General features: G+C 32.5%; 1 protein-coding gene across 1 annotated transcript in view; it reads right to left on the reverse strand.

Annotated features, from left to right (window-relative positions):
- LOC141381016 (uncharacterized) overlaps positions 1-7,799 on the reverse strand; it is a 191,831-nt gene that overhangs the window by 36,450 nt on the left and 147,582 nt on the right. The window lies entirely within an intron of this gene.

Consider the following 7,799-nt stretch of genomic DNA (forward strand, 5'->3'; position numbering starts at 1 on the left):
CGAACGTATGTTTAAGTTTGTTGGTTCATAAAAATATACTCTGAAGCAGCTTAAGTATTTCCAATAAGCCCGTGTTGCCTTAAATGAAACTGGTTCAAACTCCTGAATCAAACTCAAAACTCTTTTGCTCTAAATTACATCTCAGCGCTTTGTTTTTCAGTTCTGCTTCAGGAATATCAGAAACACTCAGCTTATGAAACTTTTATTAATTTCTTTTAACACAAAGGGAGTTATTTATGCCTATAAAACACAATAAGATTTATACATTGTTAATAAATAAAGAAAAATGTTGTCTGGGCATTGTTGTTTGGTTGTTAAATGCCCCTATTATGCTCTTTCTGGTATTTAATAAAGCAGTGTGTATTCAGATTTGTAATGCTGCTGTTGTTTGTGATTGTAAAAGGTAGCAGTCTTCCAAAGATTAAAGTGTACAATACATTTTTTCACAGTTTTTTGTGTCCCAGAAAACAACAGAAGGAACATGCCTAGAATGAGTCATCAGTAATTCCAGTCTTAATTTTTGTGCAAACCTATCAGTATGTAGGATGTTTATCAAAACTTCTCTCCCCGTGAATGACTTCTACACTTTGAACCCTAAGGGCTGTATAGTTGAGATCTTGAAAGGTTTGATTTGTGCTTTCAACATGTCACAAAAGCAGGCTTTTTCTAAGAAAATCAAGAATGTTATTGAGGATATTACATCGTTACTACTCAGGCATTGGTTCAGTTCCAACATTGCACTTGAACTCATTTGACCATTGTTCAATGGCCCGTAACAGAACAAAGATTTCAGTGCCTCATTTCACTGCCACTTAAAGCAGCCCTATTATGCGTTCTTGTCTTTTAAGCTTTAGTAACTGATGCAAGTTTTAAAAGGGACCTTTTTAAATCCCTTTTCAAGAACTACTCGGTTAGACTACAGTGTTATTTGGGACTCACAAACACTCAGCAGCAAACCGCCCCAGCGCATGCTGAAGGTTCATGTTTGATACAGCAAACAGAACAACATCATTTGCGAATACCCAGCCTGATCTCCTGAGAAAACGTAAGTATTTTACGTTTTGCCAGTTTAGTGGCTAATTCGTACGAAATGATACGATTTTAACAAGGAGGCGTGGCACCTAACCCACCCCTAACCCCAACCGTCATTGGGGGATAAGCAAATCATACTAAATTGTACGAATTAGATCGTACGAATTCATACGAATTAGCCACTAAATGAAAAAGTTACGAATTGCCGTGAGATTGTGTTGGAATAACAGAGATGAAATCCTTGGTCCCTTGCTGATTTGGTGAGGGGTGTGGCCATACTGAAACACTGTCTAAGCCATTAGCCAATCACAATGCACTGGGACAGCGAACCAATCACAACTTTGCGTGTTTTGTTTTTCGGAAAGCGGGTCTTCATTCAACCCAGAGCTTATCAAGCCATTTTTCCCAGGCTAGGAAGAAAGGTAGTGTAATAATGTGTTTTTTTTTTGGACCACCAAACATTGAGAGCATGTTCTAGTTCACCCCAAAAACAAAATCACGTTTTTATAAAACGGCATAATAGGACCCCTTTAAAAGCTTGAGCTGTTCATAGAAGTAGCTGTAGTTTGTTGATGTCTTTAAACCTGATTTTTTTAAACCATGTGTTAGTAGGTGCTGTGCAGGTAAACCTCACTCCTCTGACCTCTAAAGGTGCTCTAGTGACAGATGCTAGAGGCTATGGTCTTTATCCTCCTTGTTAGAGCAACCGACTCCCATGTGGAAGGTCGCCAGTTCGAAACCAGCTCGGAGAGGGTTGGGTGGCGTAGGACAGGCGGGGTTACACATGCACTTGATGTACAGTTGAAGTCAGAATTATTAGCCCCCCTGAATTATTCACCCCCCTGTTAAATTTTTTCCCAATATCCGTTTAACAGAGTGATTTTTTCAACACATTTCTAAACATGTTTTAATAACTAATCTCGAATAATTGATTTATTTTATCTTTTCCATGATGACAGTAAATAATATTTGACTAGATATTTTTCAAGACACTTCGGTAACACTAATAACTACACACTAAAAATCATTTATTAAACATTAGCAAATAGTGAATTCATTATCCGTTAAGCATTAACTTTACATTAATAAACGATAGTAAGCAGTTTATAACTGCAGCAACAAATGCTGTTTTCTTGACTTATAACCACATTTAAAATGTGCTTAATAATTGTATTTTCATGCTTGGTAAATTATTTATTTTTCATTACTAAATTAAGTATCGCATTATTTACAAACCGTTTGTATTTAAGAGTAGTTGAGGGTTTTAAGGATCAATTAGAATGAGTTAGCAAATGATTAATAAAATATTGAAATCAACATTTATATGTCTTATTATTCAGGCATATACTAATGGTTACTATGTATGTTAATAAATGCTTTATCAACTCAACTTCACCTAGTTTTGTGACCAAATCTAAAGTGAGGAATATTCATGCTTTATAAATCCTTTATAAATGACAAATAAAGGCTCAGTTAAATTCTAAACAGGAAAAATGACATTATTTATTCCTATTCATTTAAAGATACACAAATGAAACTGTACTTCAAATAAAAAATAAATCTTTGCAACCTGATCTAAAATAAAATCACTGTAGAGTTTAAACATTGCATCTTATTATAATGTTAAATTATTATATTGTTGTTTTATCCAGTTTTGTTGTATTTTGACACTCCTGTTATTCAGCAATGTTTAAACTTTACAGTAATTTTACATTTTAGAAAAGATTGCAAAGATTATAGTTCATTTGATTCTAAGCCTTTATTTGTCATTTATAAGGGATTTTATAAAGCATGAATAGTCCGCACTTTAGATTAGGTCACAAAACTGCATGAAGTTGAGTTAATAAAGCATTTATTAACATATTAGTTGACTATTAGTATATGCCTGAATAATAAAACATATAAATGTTGATTTCAATAGTTTATTAATCATTTACTAACTCATTCTGAATGATCCTAAAAACCCTTAACTATACTTAAATACAACTGGTTTGTAAATAATGCGATACTAAATTTAGTAATGAACAATTAATCATTTACTTAGTATGAAAATACAATTATTAAGCACATTTTAAATGTGGTTATAAGTCAAGAAAAGAGCATTTGTAGCTGCAGTTATAAACTGCTTACTAACGTTTATTAATGTAGAGTTAATGCTTAATAGATAATGAATTCACTATTTGCTAATGCTTAATAAATGATTTAGTGTGTAGTTAATATAAAGTGTTACCGACACTTCTATACAGCTTAAAGTGACTTTTTAAGGCTTAACTTGTCATAACTGTGTTTGTCCACCAGATGCCACTGTAGTTCGCCAGCAACCCCAGCGGACTACAGTGGCTTTAGAACTACATTTCCATACATTCTTTCGCACACACACCTGGTCTCTCATCTACACTGATTTACAACCACAGCTGTCTCCGTTCTCTGTGATTACCTGGACTATATATTCAGTCATTCATCCTCTGTTTGTCAGTTGGTCGTTGTCATTGTTGGTATGTTGTTTCTGATCTTGATCTTGCTATTGTATCTTGTCTTAGTGTTAAAGTTTAGTCCAAGTTTAATCTGTTTGAGTTGTTTGTTTGTTTGTTTATTTTGTTAATTTGTTACTTTGATTTTTGGATTTTGTCACTGTTGCTGCACTTTCACATTAAAGATCTGCACTTGGATTCTACACCCGTTTTTGTTCCTGTTTCAATCCTGAAACGTGACATAACTAGGTTAATTGGTTAACTAGGCAGGTTAGGGTAATTAGGCAAGTCATTCTTTAACGATGGTTTGTTCTGCAGACTATCAAAAATAAATATAGCTTAAATGGGCTAATACTTTTGACCTTAGAATGGGTTTTAAAAAATTAAAAACTGCTTTTATTCTAGCTGAAATAAAACAAATAAGACTTTCTCCAGAAGAAAAAACATTATCAGACATACTATGAAAATTTCCTCTGTTAAACATCATTTGGGAAATATTTAAAATAGAAAATTGAAAGGAGGGCTAATAATTCTGACTTATGTGCAGACTGAACAAGCAATTGAATCATTTGTGTGCAAGTTTTCAGCACTCAACCTGTCTGAATTTGTTTAACAGTCAGGAAATTGATTAAATGGAGAGTTTAAGAAGTATAAAATAGCTTGGAATGATGTAGTCCAATTGTAGCAAACGATAAAATAAGACATTTTGCTGTTGTTATTATTATTAATAAATGTGACTATTCAGTTTTGAGGGATTTCTATGTGTTTTCTTCACTATTCCAAATCAAAAGAGCTCATTTCAGTCTCAGATCAAACATATGTTTTAGTAATAAGACTTTTTAAAAACAGTTTTGCAGTCCACAAGGCAAAAATCATGTCTAATCACATACTGTAGAAAAATAATAACACTTCTCCTCTATGTTTTATGCATCATTCATGGCTGTAACACAAATGAGCTACGCTGCAAAATATGATACAGTAAGAGGATTGCTTGAGTCATTAACCATAATCATGGCAGTAATGATCTTATATGAGCCTTATATGCAAATATGAGCTTAAGCAACCACCACTAATAAATGGATCTTTTCTGAACACTCTAAAATGATTCTCTGTCGTGCTTTTCAGTGCTTTTTTGTTTGCGTGACAAAGCTTAATGCGGCAGTTCCACTGTCACGGCAGTGATTTCTATGGTAAATCTGTGCATACATCAGAGGAAAAGCAGTTCCACTAATTAACGTCCTGGTGAGAGGAAGATGATTTGGAATGAAGCGTCTGCCAGAAAGTTTTATTTATCATTTAATTCAGAAATAACAGCCTAATATAAAGCACTTGATTTATATTCTGCTGATTCTGGCTTTGGCTTAATTTAACTGTCTATTTACTGCGCAGTGTGGGTGAGACCCGAACCCATTCACACTCTTTAGGGGGCTTCGCGGTGGCGTTAATGTTCTTTCGAGATGCGTGATTATTTCCATATTGGCATAATGCCCTGTAATGAATCAAAACAACATTCTGTGCAAACTCCAAGGGTTTTTCTTCATCATAATTCAGGTATCGACTCCTGAATACAGAGTTTCAAAAGAAATCAAAACGACCCAAAATGGAAATGATATTCATTTAGTCTACCATCATGTCATTTCAGTGACTTTCATTCTTCTGCCAAACACAAAGGCGAAGATTTGAATGATGTGATTGTCGTGGTTGTCCAAGAATTACAATGAATGTGCTTTATAAAGGAGACAAATGCACCATGAGGGCTTCGTTTCAAGCAGTTTCGAGAGTGATGGTTTGCTGCAACCAGTTCCTTAAAAAGACAATTAAATAAAAATGACTTATTTAGGAATCAAACGTTTTGAATTGCATACATCATTTCTATAGTAAAAAAATAGTGTGAATGTACACTCATTCTTTTTTTAGATTTATTTTTGGCATTTTTGCCTTTATTAGAGGACAGTATTGAGACAGGAAGCGAAGCGGGAGAGAGAGAGAGGGGGTAGGATAAGGAAATGTCCTCGAGCCAGGATTCGAACTCACGACGCCCTGATGTGCTGTTGCACCATATGTCGGTGTGGTAACCACTACGCTATTGCACCGACGTACACTCATTCTTAACCTCCTAGGGCTTAGTGGCCACATTTGTGGACAGCACATTTTAGCTCTTAACTGGCTATTTAAAATACTTTGAATGTTTTATATTTTGTTACAGACATACAGTGTCATCCTGCAACTGTTTTACAGCATATGAAATGTCCAAAACACTATTTCAACTGTCCAAAATGGGCAAAAAAATTTAGTTTTTACTCTCTGATAGTCAAAGCAAGTTTTTTTTTTAAATGTGTATGTTATATATGCATTAAAAAACTGTCAGGAAAAAGTGTTAATTGTAAATTCAGACCTTGAGTCCACATACACTGAAAAATATTAATCAAAGATGATACTTTGGATTTACTCAATTTTTTTTTTACGTTAAGTGGTTGTAAACAGTTTATTTGGGCTGAATTTAAACAAACAAATTAAGTTGAACATTATTAAACTTAATTTGTTTGTTTAAGTTCAACACAAATAAATTGTTTGCAACAGTTCTGCATGCAACACTTTTTTCAGTGTATATAGACATAATTTTTCTCTAAAAGTGCATCATGTCAAAAGATGATTCTTGGGTTTTATTCTAATTAGGTTCCAATAAGCCCAAATAGCAAAGAGAAATAAAAAATGCATGCAAAAAAAAAAAACACCTTGAGCCTTAAACATAACTTGTACTTCCAGTCAAAAGTTTGGAATAATTTTTCTTGATGTTTTTGAAATAAGTGTTAGGGTTGCAGGGTTTACTGGTACTATGGTAGTATGATGACAATATGGCTCTAAAATACTAGCGGTGCCACTGTAGTTTGTAAACGGTGGTATCACCATTACGGTCTATTTATTAAATACATAATGTTGCATGTGGGAAAAGTCACTGAAATGCTCACACGCTTGTGCAACAATAGACCATTTTTTTAATAGTCTGTGGAGCACTTTTTTAATTGTAGAATTCACACCTTTTATGGTAGCCTTTTGCACGTTTTCTAACGCTTTAGTTCGAATGCACATCCTTTAGTTTATTTCTGTTCCTGTCAATATGATTTTGTAGTTCTGCTGTAAAAAGAATTTACGGTTTATTTTTGGCAGCTGGGGTGCCGAAAAAAAAAACCTTAAAATAGCGGCTGTTAAATTACAGAAATTTACTGTAAAATAACAAACATTAATTTATAGAAATTTTATTAAATTTAAATTTCTGGTAAATTTCTGTAATTTTATATCCGTTATTTTACAGTAAATTTCTGTAATTTAACGGGCGTTATTTTAAAGAAAATTTTTGTCATTTTATTTACGTTATTTTACAGTGAATATCAGTAATTTAACGGCCGTTATTTTACAGTAAATTTCTGTAATTTTATATTTGTTATTTTACAGTAAATTTCTGTAATTTAACTGCCGTTATTTTACATTCTTTTTCCAGCACCCCAGCTGCCAAAAATAAACCGTAAAATTATGGATGTTTTTTTACAGTGTACAACAACCGTAACAATCTCTTAAAAAGAACGACTCACAAAGTAAAATTTTGAATTACTTTGGATTCTCACTCTACAAGACAAAAAAAAAAAACAATAGATAAAAAAACAAAACAAAAGAGCAACAGAAAACATTGAAACTAATTTTTCACACATTTTTGACCACTATATTCAGCCTTAATTTTATCTTTTTGTTACAGATTTCATTTGCTGTAATTTGTACCTTGATTTTAATGTATTTTTGTTGGTCAGTCAAAATAAACAAAAAGAACTGTATTTTAGGGGAATTGATGTGCAAATAAATGTTTAAATAAAAAGGGAATTATGATTTCAATTCAAATAGGCCTATTATAACATATAAACTATAGTATTTCTGACAATTTTCTTTATTTCATAGATTTGAGTTATGAATTACAGTATCGCAATACTTCTTGATATCCCGCTACTTCAGCTGGTTTAGTATCGTAATGTGAATTAATGGTCTAGCGACAACCCCAGTAAGTATGTTGACAAGACTCTAGTCAGGTATATATACATATATGCAGGTATATATATATATATATATATATATATATATATATATATATATATATATATATATATATATGCACTATATATATATATGGGTGTATATATATATATATATATATATATATATATATATATATATATATATATATATATATATATATATATATATATGCACTATTTTTACTGTATTAAAAGCTGTAAAGCCTTGGTGAAC

The sequence above is a fragment of the Danio rerio genome, chromosome 25 (assembly GCF_049306965.1).
Source record: "Danio rerio strain Tuebingen ecotype United States chromosome 25, GRCz12tu, whole genome shotgun sequence".
Lineage (NCBI taxonomy): Eukaryota > Metazoa > Chordata > Actinopteri > Cypriniformes > Danionidae > Danio > Danio rerio.